The sequence below is a fragment of the Trichechus manatus genome, unplaced genomic scaffold (genome assembly GCF_000243295.1).
Source record: "Trichechus manatus latirostris isolate Lorelei unplaced genomic scaffold, TriManLat1.0 scaffold00092, whole genome shotgun sequence".
Lineage (NCBI taxonomy): Eukaryota > Metazoa > Chordata > Mammalia > Sirenia > Trichechidae > Trichechus > Trichechus manatus.
In genome coordinates, this window is record NW_004444028.1 from 1,662,173 (window position 1) to 1,677,280 (window position 15,108).

The following is a 15,108-nucleotide window of genomic DNA, read 5'->3' on the forward strand; positions in this document are numbered from 1 at the left end:
AATCTGAAACATATCATTTCATTTGTAACAATTTAGTATGTCACAAAATAATTATCCACCAAAAAAAATTAAAAATAAGCATTTAACATCATCACACATTCAGTTTGTGTTCAGTATTCTGAAACATTCATAAATACTCTTTTTTTTTACAATTTGCTTATTTGAATCAGTTTCCAATATGTATTAATCTTTAACATCTTAATTTTTACCATGAAATATTTCAAATAAGCAAAAATTCAGAAAATAATGAACAGATATGCACATAAATACCGCCTAGATTTATGTTATTCAATTTTGTCATATTGGTTTCAGATTTTTTTAAGAAGTAACAACATTTTTTGTTAGAAAAATTACAATCATTTATTTTAAATAAAACATGTTTTTTGAGATACGAAAATTCTAAGAAAGCAAAGTTAAGTGATATAAATTTTTCCCACACTTCAGAAATTCTACTTCTCTTTTTTTCTCCCCAGAGATAATAGCTGTCCTGATGCTAATATGTATCCTTCCCATTATGTATTTTGTAAGTTTGACACATATATGTACATACTCAAACTGTATATTGTACTCATATTATTTTAAATGTTACAATACTGTATATATAGAACTATATCTATTTTTGCCCTCAACATTACCCTTCTAGGATTTATCCATCTTGATCCATAAAGATCAAATTCATTTATATTAATTGCAGCTAGTATTTCATTGTGTTTCTGTATCCATTCTCCTGGTGATGAACATTTAAATTAACCCAACTTTTAGTCTTACAACCATGTTATAATGATCATTCTTGAACATATTTCTTCTTTTAGATATTTGAGCCTTTTTCTAGGGAACGTACCAAGAAATAGGATTTCTGAGTCATAAAACCAAAAAAAAAAAACCAAACCCATTGTCATGGAGTCAATTTCAACCCATAGCAACCATATAGGACAGAGTAGAACTGCCTCATAGAGTTTCCAAGGAGCGCCTGGTGGATTCCAACTGCTGACCTTTTGGTTAGCAGCCATAGCACTTCACCACTACACCACCAGGGTTTCCTTCTGAGTCATAAGTTGTGTATTTTCAAATGTACTTGATATTGTCAACTTGTCTTCCCAAGTGATTTCCCAGAATTACTCTCCCACTATCAGTGTATGAGCTTCCTTTTCACCACATCCTCACCGACCCTTGGTTTTTTCAAGTTTTTAATTTGCTAAGTTGATGGATCTGAACGGTATTTCACTGTGATTTTAATTAACATTTCTCTACTTGCTAGAGAGTTTTCATATATTTACTGGCCTCTCACCTTTCTCTTTCTTCAGAATCCCTGTATTTAACCTGCGTTCATATCCCCATTAGGTTATTCGAGCCTTTCTCACTAATTTGGGGAGTTCTTTATAAATTCTGGACACTAAACTTTTATCATTTATTTGAGCTGCAAGAATCTTCTTCCAGTTTTTGACTTACCTTTAAATTCAGTGTTCTGTCATAAAGATGATTTAAACTTCAATGTAGTCAAAATTATAAATATTTTTCTTTTTTTGGTTTGTGCTTCTTGCAACTTGTTTATGAAATCCTAATTCCAGTGCCACTAAGCTGTTCTCCTCTATTTTCTTCTAAAAATTTTAGTTTTGAGTTTCATATTTGAATTTTGTAATAAAAATATATGCATCTATTACTTCTCTAATTAACAATACCATTTTTAAAGGAACAGAAAAATAAAAGTCATCAAAACTTTTCAGTCCCAGAAATCAATTACTGTTGATATTTTATTCTGTTTAATTCCATTTCATTTCTATACGTGTGTTTTGCTACCTAATTGATATGATACATTACCAATAGTTTTACTTTTTTTTTCATTGAATAACACTATTTGATAAGGGAGAAGAGCCCTGGTGGCACAGTAGTTAAAGTGCTCCACTACTAACTGGAAGTTCTGCAATTCCAACAACCCACCACCAGACCCTCCAGCGGAGAAAGACGTGGCAGATTGCTTCCATAAAGATTACAGCCTTGGAAACCCTGTAAGGCAGTTCTACTCTGTCCTATAGGGTCACTATGAGTTGGAATTGGCAATGGGTTTTTTATTATTTTTTAAAAAGAAAAATCCATAGTAATTCATAGAAAGAGGGGTCGAGGCTGGAGAATCCACGCAAGATTTGGAAAGAAGATTTGTATGGAAATTATGCATTACAGTATGTATTTAGGGTATATGTAACCGAAATAGTAACCCTGGTGGTGTAGTGGTTAGGAGCTACGTCTGCTAACCAAAAGGTTGGCAGTTCAAATCCACCAAGCACTCCTTGGAAACTCTACGGGGCAGTTCTACTCTGTCCTAAGAGTTGCTATGAGCTGGAATCGACTGGATGGCAACAGGTTTGGGTGTTTTTTTTTTTTTTGCAGCCAAAACCTAGGACACCGATTAGCTCTTATTGTTTTTCTACAGCCTTTTTAAAACCTTTTTATGTTCTTCTCCTGTATAAACTTATATCATCTTCCTAGTACTTTTCTTTGTATCTCTGCTTCTCCCTTTAAGTCATGAGCTCCTTCGGATCGGGGATAAATATCACTCATCTTTGTATCACTAATTGGACCCAGCAAATAGTAGGTTCTCAAGAAATGTGGAAAATAAGGTAGTGAAGTGAACAATAAATTAGGAGTTAGAAGACTTATGTTCAAGATCTAGTTCTGGACAAATTTCTTCTAAGATTCAATCTCTTCATCTGCAAATTGAGAAAGGGGACTGGATAACCTATAGGTTTTTCTTATCCCCTCTGACATTCCAGACAGTCTGATTCTTTCCAAAGAAAGTATTTAATGGGGCCCATATTTTTAAAAATATTTCTATTTCATGATCCTAGTACGTAGCCCAGTCTTTCAACAACCTATGACATCTAACTCTAACAGGTGTTTACTTACATGGAGACGGAAATTGCGGTCCCTTAAGACTGCCAGTTTTTCAGTAGATGTCCTTGCAGGTTTGGATGGATGAGCTGTTTTCTGGTAAGTAGCCATCAGAATACCAGAGAGTGAGCTTAACATAAGATGACCACTGGTGCTCTCTTACCACCAAGATTTCTGGCAGGATATGGGACCATGTCATTTCCTGGCTACTGTTGTCTCTCCATTTGTCCCAGGGACTTCAACATGATATGGGGAGCTTGTGATTACATCTCCCTCTAGTGACTAAAACCTTCATATAGCACAGTCTCCTGTGGCACAGGAGAAAGATGTGGCTAGAAAATCCAAATTAAAAAGATCATGTATTATTCCTTTGCTAAGGCGAGGAACACTCTGTAACTATTGCTCTGTGGGAGGAGCAACATTTATCAGGTATTCCACTTTGCATTTGAAATAACTAAAACTCAGGAGGCATTTGTGTGTGTGTGTGTGTGTGTGTGTGTGTGTGTCTGAAAACCAAAGAGTCCAAAGTCTGTTCTCTTAATATGATTCACCAGAACAATCATCTCCCAGAGTCTTATATCAGCATTAATAATCTCCAGAACAAATATAAAAAATAATAATCCCTCTTCTATTCACTCTCTCTATAATTATACACAAGACTAGTTCTGGTGGATATAGTCATGGAATATTTTCTTATACTAAGGAAAATAAATATCAGGCATGCAAATTTTCAACCCAATAATCTACCTTCATAAGAGATATTAATAATGACACTTATCCAAGATTAACTTACAACCAATGCTTGGAGAAGTAAGAAAGACCAAAGAGAAGACATTCATCTTTTAGGACTATAGCTTTCCCAAGAAAGGTTGTAGAAACGGCATCATTTATACTTGCACCATCCCTTCTGCAATCGTCTAATGTGTTTCAAGGGAAAAGATGAGGCAAATAAATAGCTATTCGTCCAATCAAAACAAGAAGACAATTTTCCCTGGGTTGGCATAGAACTTGCTTGAGGTCTCATAAGTAAGAGGCCAAGCCAATGATATCACCTCGAGACTCTAACCTCAGGACATCTCACCTTTCACGTCAAATACCCTAATCCCCTCTATTGAGTGCAGCTTCAGGTCAAGGGATTATGATGTCCTGGACCTTAAAGAAAGTATTGGCAGTCGCCAAAAAGTGCATTTCAGCAGCTTTCTTTTCATTAAAACTAATATCTGAGATGGAAGCTAGGAGCTAGACACGGGGGAAGAAGGGATTTTCACCAGCTCAGTGGGAAGTCCCTCTGGTTTCTAAGGTCGATTTCTCAGTTCATTTTATGAAGCTCTTAACACAGCTGGTCCTGTCATTTTAGACGAACAAGGTCAGTTTATTTCACCATTGATCTTGAAGATGAGTAAGAAAGAAGTCAAGTCTGCAATTTCTACACAGTTGTACAATATTGAATTGGCTCAGATATTAGAGAGTAATCTGCCAAACTTTTTCATTTTACAGCACAGAAAACTAAGACCTCCAGTAGGTAAGAGAGTTCCCAAGATCAGAGAGAAAGGGTAGAACTAGAAGCCAGATCTCAAGATTCCAAGGACAGTGTACTTTGCACAATGCCATACTGTCTTTTTGTTGGTTTGTTTCCAAAACAGACCAGAGATCACACATCCAAATAAACCAGAGAGTACACATCCAAATAAATGTAGATTTATTTTTTGGTCCGTTCAAAATATTCCTCATAGAATTTACAGCTGTTTCAATAATGTTACTATTGTTAAAAACATATTTAGGACTCATCTTTGGTCATTATACTTGGTCTACAGCACATTGAGGAGCCCTGGTGGTGCAGTGATGGTGCTGCTAACCACAAGGTCAGCAGTTCAAATCCACCAGTCGCTCGTCAGGAACCCTATGGAGCAGTTCCACTCTGTCCCACTGAGTAGGAATCAATTCAAGAACCACTAACGATAACAACAAGAACAAAATGGCACACTATCAGTGATTTCCTTAGCTCTCAGACTGTTAGCTCCTTAAGGGCCCAGTCTGTGTTTTATTTTGCCTATACCTCTAGCACTTAGCATATCTCTTGATACATAGTAGGTCATCAGAAGTATATTTTGAATAAAATTAGCCAATGTTGATCTTTTGATACAACATTTAGTTATTGGAGATAGCCAATATCATGAGGGGAGCTCTGGTGTCATAGTGGTTAACAGCTTGGCTGTCAACCAAAAGTCAGCACTTCGAATCCACCAGCAGCTTCTTGGAAACCCTGTGGGGCAGTTCTTCTCTGTCCTATATAGGTCACTGTGAGTCAGAATCGACCCAATGGCAACGGGAATATCATGAGAAAAAGTTCAAGATAATAAAAGCAAACTGGAAAATCTAGCTCATTGGACTCAGAGTCCTTGTCTCTCTCACAGAGTAATTTGAATACAGAAACCATGTCTTATCCCCCACCCCCAAATTCCCACAGTACCGTTTTCAATTCTTGCACATCAAGAGGACACTAACAGACAGTCGATAAATTTTGGATGAATAATGGAGTAATAGGTATTAATTTGGATGAAAATAGAAACTTGTTTATAGGTTGCTGAAGCAAGACTGAAATGGCAGTATTTCTTGGTTGGAAAAGAAAATTTACTTGAGTTATTACTGAAGTTCTAACCCTTGACTAGCCACATAGCCGTATGGGATGAAAATATATTGTAGGACAGTAGATTGTACCAGAAACTGGCATCCAAATAACTTCAGCTTCCAACATCCTGATCCAGAGTATTATCAAAGAGATAGTGTTATCTCTTTAGCAAGGACCTCAGCTTGTTCTTTTCAGGATGTGATATATACTCATGTCAATAACCCCTTGCCAGTAAGACTTATACATTAAATAAGGAGTATTTATAACTATAGTCAGTTCTCTGATACTTGCTGAGGCTAGTTGTGTTTGGTGTTTGGAATTGCATACATTTAAGTTTGCCTGGGATATCAGGCTGTTAACAAATGTCATCTGGGAATAATGCACCATGAGGGATTTTCTGAGAAAATCACATGACATTTAAATCATAAAAGACTTTTTAATTAATGTGCTTGGGCAAAACCAATGAAAGCTAGCTAGGAGGTGTCTCTCTTTTTAAATCCATAGTTGATTAATAAGACTTAGGCCCATATTTCCATCTGATCCTATATTCTTTTGGGAATAAGAGTTAAATAACTTTGTTTTATTGCCACACATTGTCTTGGGCAGGGTTGAAGGTGAACTAGTCCTGGAGATAAGAACTTTAATTGTAGGGCTAGCTACTAGGATGGTCAATAGTGCCATGAGTGTTTTCTCACCATCCAAAATCAATATTTTTTTCTTTCTGGAGGAATATGCTTGAAATATTGTTTCATTCTCTAAAAGGAACCTCTCTGTATTTGAGATCTTTAACGTATTCTAGTTAATCATGAAGTACGTAAAGTTTACAAGGTGTTTCATCACTACATTGGTTTCTGGAGGAGATCAAGAGCTGGTTGCATTCAGTCCCAGGCACATACAAAGATGGGTGTTTGGTGGGGAAAGGGAGGGACTTTATCTTCCACACTGGCTCTATCTTTTTGGTTTTCCTGATGTAACTCTCCATCTAGAGGGCTTATCAGTACTCTGGAACTTTAAAATGAATATCCCCACATGGGGCAAGTCAGGATGAAACTGAGCAAAACATCAGGGCAGGATGGAAGACACCTCTGTTAAGCAGTCAGTCAGTGGGGCAAGTTGCTGGCTATTGTCTTATTGTTTATACGCCAGCAAGAAATGCAGCCAAAGCCCTTGACCCGTACGATATCCAGTTCTCATTCCAGTGAAGACTGAGTCAGTGAAGGGAACTCTCATTTGACTCCCATGCGGCTCCTAAGCCCCAGCCAGCAACAGCCCTCGGTTGAGAGTGTACTCAGGAGAGGGTTGGGGTCTTGATGTGTTTGCTCCTCCCTGTGACACTCAAAATTAGTTCCTGTCTTCACAGGAGCTGCTAACCACCCCACTCTCCACATCATCACACCCTCTCTTTTCGTACAACACAAGGGATTTTTTTCAAGTCTCCAGGATGGGAAGATATTCTATTTCCCCTCCCAATCCATATTCTCCCAAATCTGTGAATTAATCACGTGAATTCTACCCAGCCACCTGAAATCAAGGCTTTCAAAACTCAAAAGCCAAAAACGGACTCCATTTTTCTCTGCCTTAATATTACCCCCGATGACAACCATCAGGTGTACTGTAAATTTCTGTATCTAACTCTTTAGACTCACACAGACAAAACATAGATGATGAGAGACATATCTGAGTGTTCCAGACTGCTTGTCAATGGCTCTCTTACCTCAATAAGCTCTTTTTTTTTTTTTTTTTTTGTTTCTTGTTTCCAATGCCTTATTTGCCTCTAAAACTCTCTGGTTGCTAACACATTATATTAAATTTTTGGAAAGCCATTTTTTTCTTAACTGAATTCCCATAATTCTATGCCTTTGGTATTTACTCATTTTTATTTGTCTAGCTCCTCAATTACCAAAGAGAATGTCAACCTATTCCTGAAATAACGGAGAAAGACATTCTATAATGGCTTCCTTTACTAAATAAGTTGAAAAGATAAAAATAAACAAAGCCAGGAATGATTCTGCGATAACAAAAGATTATTACCTAAACAATCCCAAGCACAAAGACACAAAAATACTAGTTAAACATGAAGGGCAACCAGAAGGACAGTGAGAACTGCCTTTATCATAGATACAGCTGAAATATGTTCTTAAACCAGTCATATTCAACTTAACAATAGCTAATGTCTGCTGACGCTAAAGAGTATTTTTATAAAGATTTTTATTTAATTAAACCTCACCCATTTATAATCCATGTAAACAAAGACGAAACACAAAACTCTTAGCACTGGTATTCTGGTAAGGACACAGTAAAAGAACAAGTGAAGATGCCCACGGTGAAACTCACAAACAGGTTCAAACACCATAAACTCGGTTCCTAAGACTTAAGAGTTGGATGCATGGTAAGGAAAAGAGGATTTTTCATAAACAAGAATGTACTTCCATCAACATGAAGCACAGTCAAATGTTATTATATCAAATTTTTTTTTTTAATATGAAACTACAGAAGGGAATTTGCAGGGCAGGGAGGAATCTGTGCAGCTGATTACTTTCCTCTTCGTATCTCCAAATTTTTCAGAATGCGACTTTGCTGTGTGAATTAGATCTTACCCCTTAACCTCCTTGAGTCCTTCCAGCCTCAAAAATAAAATTGAAAAAATAATATCTATGTCACGTATCATTATGTAAATGTTGATGAAAGAATCAATAGGATGTCTTAACGGGTACGATATAGACAGGAGAGAAAAAGATGACCAGGGATAACTTTAAGGCATTTGCCCTGAAGGTCTGGGAGGTTAGGGTTGCCATCAATTGAGCTGGGGAAGCCTGTGGATGGAGCAGGTCTTAGACGCATACCCTTCCAATAGTGTCCCAGCATGCTGAGAATATTTACTGTAACCAATTCATCGGTTAGCCCAGGTCTAGCACACGTGGCCTATGGTTTGTTGGGTTCCATGGCAAAATATCTTTACATGTGTTGGTTCAAGATACTTCAATATTGAAAGAGCCAATTGCCACAGAATCAGATTACCTACAGAAAGGTGGGTCACAGTCATCTAAATGATGAACTCGATTTCATGGGATACTTACATTTCCTTATTGTTTTATTATTGAGCCTGGTGGCGTAGTGGTTAAGAGCTCAAGCTACTAACCAAAAGGTTGGCAGTTCAAATCCACTAGTCACTCCTTCGAAACCCTATGGGCCAGTTCTACTCTGTCCTATAGGATCGCTGTGAGCCGGAATTGACTCGACGGCGGTTTTGTTTTCTTTGTTTTTTTTTTTTATCAAATACATTTTATGTTTGTGGGAAAGAATTTTTGATATGTATTAGAAATCATGCTCCAAACACTTTTTTTTTTTTTAATGCTGTGGACTTTTAGACATAATCAGAAGATAAAATTCTAACTGGGATGGAAGATAACGTGATTGAAGCAGTTTTAGCAGGAGTGTTTTCTGTTAATAATTGTAAGCATGCACAGCTCCTTCTCTCTAGCTGACAAATTCCTTCTCTGAAAAACTGTAGGGGTGCTAAGTTATTCATCTTTCCTACTGGGAAGTCAATAGACATCTAAGAGGTATAAATAAAGAAATAGAAATTTCAGCCTGTTATTTAGAACTATAAAGGTATAAAACTGAGTGAAGGTTGAGAAGAAGTATTAATTTTCGTAGAAGGGAGTCATTAAATACTATGTCAGTTGAAGTCTGAGCAGAAACCAGATGGCACACTGTTGTTGAGGAGAGTTTAATGGAAGGCAATTTACAAAGCTGTGGACAATGTTTAGGTAAAACAGTAAAGGATTATAAAGTACCCAGACTCTGCCACGGCATGGGGGAAACCGTAATGGCCAGCATCTGGTGTGACCGTCATTGCAGGAGAGGACAAGTCACAGGAGTTGCGGCTGAAAGCAGGTATAGCCACAAAGGTAGGAACCACTGCCCAGTGACATCACCAGAATTGGTGTCACCCAGTGCGGTAACTCATGGTGTCACCCCCCCACCCCCACCCCATGGACCTCCTCTCCTACCAGACCATACAGAATCCATGGCAATGTTTTTAATATTAATGTCACTAGTAATTTGCAATTCCCTTACATTACTGAATGCAATGGCAATAGCAGTGACATGAACAACTAGAAAATTAAAATGACCCCCTTAAATTACAATATCACAGGCACAGCCTAGATATAGTTACATTTACATAATTTCATGTGGTTAAAGTGAAAAACTGGTAAGGAAACTAGAATTTGAAGTAAAAATGTTTAAGAACTACATCAAAATTATATTCATTTAACGTTAAACTTTACTGTCACCTGAGATATAATAATGGATTAGGTTTGCATAATCAACAACGGCCCCAAAAATGTAGAAGTTGTAGACCAAGGCATATGGAAATATATTCATAAGTGAAATAATACCGTAAAAATAAACAGGAAAAAATACTCGGGCATTTCTGCACTTAGTGAACAGCTCAGCTAAATAAGAAATTTCTTTTGCTGGCCTTCATAGCTATGAGCTTCTGAATGATTTCATTGAAATCAATGCTTTTCACCAACTCACTTTCAATCAATAATATTGCAAGATTGGAAAGCCTTGACTGTCCAACGGTAGGTTGTAAATATTCTTTGTATGTTTCAGCTTTGAAAAGCTCCTCTCACATGAAGGCACAGACACACAGATAGAAATAATTTTAGGCTTAGTGAAAGGGTTGGGAGAGATTCTACGAAGTCCCATTCAGCTATGAATGTCAAAATGTCTAATGTTGCCCAATCTTTGGTTTCTTCCACATCAATCTCTGCTGCTTTCAGGTGCCTTCTCAGCCTTGGTACTTCTATTGAAAGCTCACTCTTGGATACCTCATCATAGAAAGTGGTCAGTTTCGGAATGGATATCTTTAACTGTTCTTAGTGGCAGATACGAGACTTTTCACTTGAACAGCTCAAACATGGCTGCTACTTCCTTGATGGCTCTTGATCTGATCTGGAGTTCAGAAAGAAAGTGATCAATGCACTCAAGCATCACCCTCTTATTTTCTCTTGCAGAGTGAGTCCAGCATCGCTTGCCTGCTCCCCTTCCTCTGCCATCCTCTTCTTGAACCTGGCTCTTCTCTCTAAGACAATTCCATAGTTGCCTGATTTTAAAAGTGCCTGCTCAATTGTATGTTCCACTAGGTGACTGTGCTCCTTCTGCAGAAAAATTGTAGCACCTCAGCTTGGTCACCACCTTGTTGAGAGGTAAGCCCTTAGTCTGCAGGTGCTGCTCTGTAAGATTAACTTCCTGAACTACATCACACCAGAGGTACAGCCGGCACAGAAAAGTGAAATCACAGACAGCAGGCAAAAGACCTTGTGCTGTTCCTCGTGTGTCCAGATTTTCACGTGGATCACAAAGAGCTTCCATGGCTGCCACAAACTTGTCGAACTTTTTTTAACTGGCGTAATTGCAGCATGATAAGCCCTCCGGTGTGTTGTTGATAGTTTTTTCAGCGACACTCCAGTATGGTCAATCAACACATCCTATCGATGGGTGGAAGCAGCAAAGAATGAGAACATGGTGTCAAGAGTTCCAAAACATGTCACACAAGATGCATTTTCAGCAAGAGTGCTAATCGCACAAGTTAGCAGATGGTCCACACATTCATTTGGTGACCCTATTATTTTCTGCTTTGGATTTTTTTTTTTTGATTCCATGTGTTTTCATTCATGAAAGTATGCTGAGTTACAGGGTGTGCTTAAATTTTTGGTTAGTAACATGGATTTTGAGAAATATTATCTGGGACTACATGGTTACCACTGAACTTTTTGGGTCCTCTGATTGATGGGTGCAATGAACTTTGGTTGCTGAAAATATAGCAAGGCACCTTCTATTAAGTTACCTGAAGAGTCTCTGGTTTTCCAAATACGACACAAACAAAACCAAACTCACTAAGGTTCCCTAACTATCACACCAAAAAAACCAAACCCATTGCCGCGGAGTTCATTCTGACTGATAGCGACCCTATAGGACAGACTAGAACTGCCCCATAGGGTTTCCAAAGACCGGCTGGTGGATTCGAACTGCCAACCATTTGGTTAGCCGCTGAACTCTTAAACACAGTGCTACACAGGAAACCATAAACATGCTTACAAGCAGGGGTAGATTAACGAGTAAGCACAGTCTGCTTATTCTGCTTGTAGCACACACGCAGACGAAACCACGTGACTCAAAGCGCATTGTAATCGGGTAATAATGAAAGCTCTGACGGCAGCACGTTAGATGGTTCAAAAAGTAAATTAGCTTAGAGTTGTATCCTTGAAGGTATATTAATACATGTAAGTTGGGCTTATAAAAAATTGTTATAATTAACTACAGGGATGTTTATATAAAAAAATAAATTTCTGCTGAAACCCTGACAAAAATCTTATAGTTAGTCATTTTGGTGTCACCCCCTCTGAAAGTATCACCCAGTGTGGTCCACACTCCCCTCACTCCCCTAGGGACGCCACTGCCACCGCCCACCCATGGCCCAACCGAGAGGCAGCTAGGGGGACAAATACTCTCCCTCAATCTCCTCATGATTCCTCCCATTGGCCAAACTCAATTGGAAGCCAAGGGCATGAGAGCCTAGATAGGAAAATCCAGAGGTCAGCCTTCTAGGTCACAGTGTAGGGTGGAGGCTGGTGGAGAATGGACTTGGAGATGTACACATAATCCAGCCCAGAAACTATCTAAGATCAGAAGCTTAAACATATTAAAGTCTTCTAGGAAAATACATAAATGTCGACAAAAACAATTAATTTTAAAACATTTTAATATATATATGTCTATATGTGTATACATCATATCTCTTGTGGTGAAGAAGCATATATCAGCAAATCCTTGAATTTCACTTCAGTTACAATTTAAATAACTTAAAGGTAATTTCCATTATATTCAAGTAATATTATATTTAATGATCTTTATAAAAATTGTGATATAGCCCCATTTTAAAGGATTTCTATCATCTATCATTCTGTGTACATATATATATCATTGTGAATATATAAGCCTATATATAGATATAGATATATATAGAAAGAGAGGTAGAGAGAGATCTGAAATGATGTGTAAATAAAGTATAAAAATAGTTATATCTGGGTGACAAGGGTTTATTTTTTAACTTTTCTATATTACCTGAATTTTTAATAATAAGAAATGTACAATAAAGGCTAAAAACTAAAAATATATATTCCAATGCAGAGGGAAAATACGTCTACTGGTTTGGGGCAGACTTCTTCAAATGCCACCTTTTCTATGAGAACTTACTGGCTGTCACAGTCAGAATTACTTCCCTCCCTCCTCTGTCATTTCCATTAAAAAGTGAAACTACAGCGTCAAAGCAAGAAAATTCAATGATGTCTGCTTATGTAGTCTGTGATCCATGACAGAGAGTTTGGTAAAGAGTTCAGGTCAATTAGTGGGAGGAGGTTACTGGGAGATTTTGTGAGATAAGCAGGAGAAGGTGCCAAAACATACTATGAAGAACTTGAGCTAAGGAACAGGAACCAGCAAACAGCCAAGGCAATGAGAGGCAAGAGCATAGAAAATGGTGACCAAGAAAATCCAACAAGTCCTCTCCTTCTGAGCTTATTTCCATGGGTCCTATGCATGCTTTCTGGTCCTGCCCTACATTGTCTTCAAGACCCTGCCTGGCCCCTGAACACACGAATCTTCCAGAGCATTTGATTTGCTCTCTCCTCATACTCCTTAGCACACTCTGACTTATTTAAAAATTTGTGCTTTATGTGACTTAGCAAACTTTCAGTGTATCCATGTATTTATGTGTGTTTGGATTCATACCCCAAAACCCACTGCCATCGAGTCAATTCTGACTCATACTGACCCAGTAGGGTTTCTGAGTCTGTAAATCTCTACAGAAGCAGACTGCCACATCTTTCTCCCGTGGAGCTGCTGGTGATTTCGAACTGCTGGACTTTTGGTTAGCAGTCAATCACTTTACCCACTGTGCTACCCAGGGCTCCTTTGTGGATTCACAGATTTTTTATTCTATAATTCGATATTTTCGGTATTTATTTCAGTGCTTAAATTGCCCAGATTTGGCCAGTGAAAGCCACTTTGAGTTGGCTTCTCTGCCCTTTTTGGCACTTCCGCATTATTCTTTGAGAGACTCTGGCACCCCAAGGTGTTCCAGGCTCATTTTGTATTTTCCCAGGCCCAGCCCTAGACACAGCCATTTCTCCAAGGATTCCTTGTTCCTCTGAGTGGCAAAGGCTATTTCAAAACCAAGATCTAAATGATCTTACCTATGCTCATCACTAAGGGCAAGTCACCCCTGCCAAAGTCTTGTCAGTGTATATGGCTAGGGAATACACATGTACACACACACACACACACACACACACATTTACAACTACATTTATTCATACATCTATCAATCTATCTATACAGTCTGTCTATATAGTCTATCTAGCTCCCTGTCTATCTTCAAAATCATGCGGTCACACGGTTGTCTCTAATTCCAATCCAATATCACTGTTTTCTTTTTGTTGTCTCTCTTTCCAATTTTCTAACTCCTTTCTCAAATGGTGAGACACTTGATTCCCATTCTATTTAATGGTCTTACTCATTTGATTAGTCCTTCTGTATGTTATAAATCTCCCTTCTCTGCCTCCACTCACACCCCTAGATAGACATCCACTTTCCACTTCCGGGGTTCCAAAGACCCATGTTGAGCTGTCCCCCGCTCCACACACAGAAATCCTTTTCATCTCTTCCAGCTCCTAACACCCTGTGCTGAGCCATCAAACCTGTACTTGGACATCACCCTCATACTTGTTGGGCTCTAAAATCACACTCCTAGTCACCCTGATTTTCCCCACTTCCCCGTTTAGACAGCAAACTTGCTATTGGGCTGAATTACTCAGGAAGGGAATGGAAGGGAAAGTGCCTATATCAGAAAAAAATAAGAGATATAAAATCAATGAGCTAACTTTCCACAATAAAAATAAGTCTAGAAAGCAGAAGAGCAAATTAAAAGAAAGGAACTAACAACTAACTGTGAAAATAAGTAAAACAGAAACTGAAGGGACAATAGGAAAACAATCAACAAAGGCAAAAATTAGTTTTTTGATAAACACCTTAGCAAGACTTCTCAAGAGAAAAAAGACATAAAAAGATGTAATTAGCAATATCAGTGACAGAAGAGAGGACATTACTACAGACAGCAAAAGGATAATTAGAAGATATTATGAACAACATTATGCCAATAAATTTTGACAACTTAGATGGAATGGACAAATTCCTGAATAAATGCAACTTACAATAATGCATGTCAGACGAAATAGGACATCTGAAAGCTCATATACCTTTTAAGGAAATTTAACCGTTGATCAAAAACCTTCCAACAAAGAGAGGTCTGGTCAAAGATGGCTTCATGGTGAAACCTAGCAAATTGCTGAAGAAGAAAATATCAATTCTGCCCAATACAGAGGAGAAGGGGAAATACTTTCCAAGTCATTTTATGAGACCAGCATTAATCCTGATACCAAAACCTGACAAAGACATTACAAGAAAATTAAGCTACACACAAATATACCTCATGACCAAAGATGAAAAAAAAAAAAAAAGCC

At 38.0% G+C, this 15,108-nt stretch overlaps 1 long non-coding RNA gene across 1 annotated transcript in view; it reads right to left on the minus strand.

Moving 5' to 3' along the window:
• Window positions 1–7,241: 7,241 nt before the first annotated feature.
• Window positions 7,242–15,108, minus strand: part of LOC111821600 (uncharacterized) — a 30,798-nt gene continuing 22,931 nt past the window's right edge. The window contains exon 2 of the long non-coding RNA XR_002824966.1: window positions 7,242–8,139. This is a non-coding gene — a long non-coding RNA (uncharacterized LOC111821600). The remainder of the gene's footprint in view (window positions 8,140–15,108) is intronic.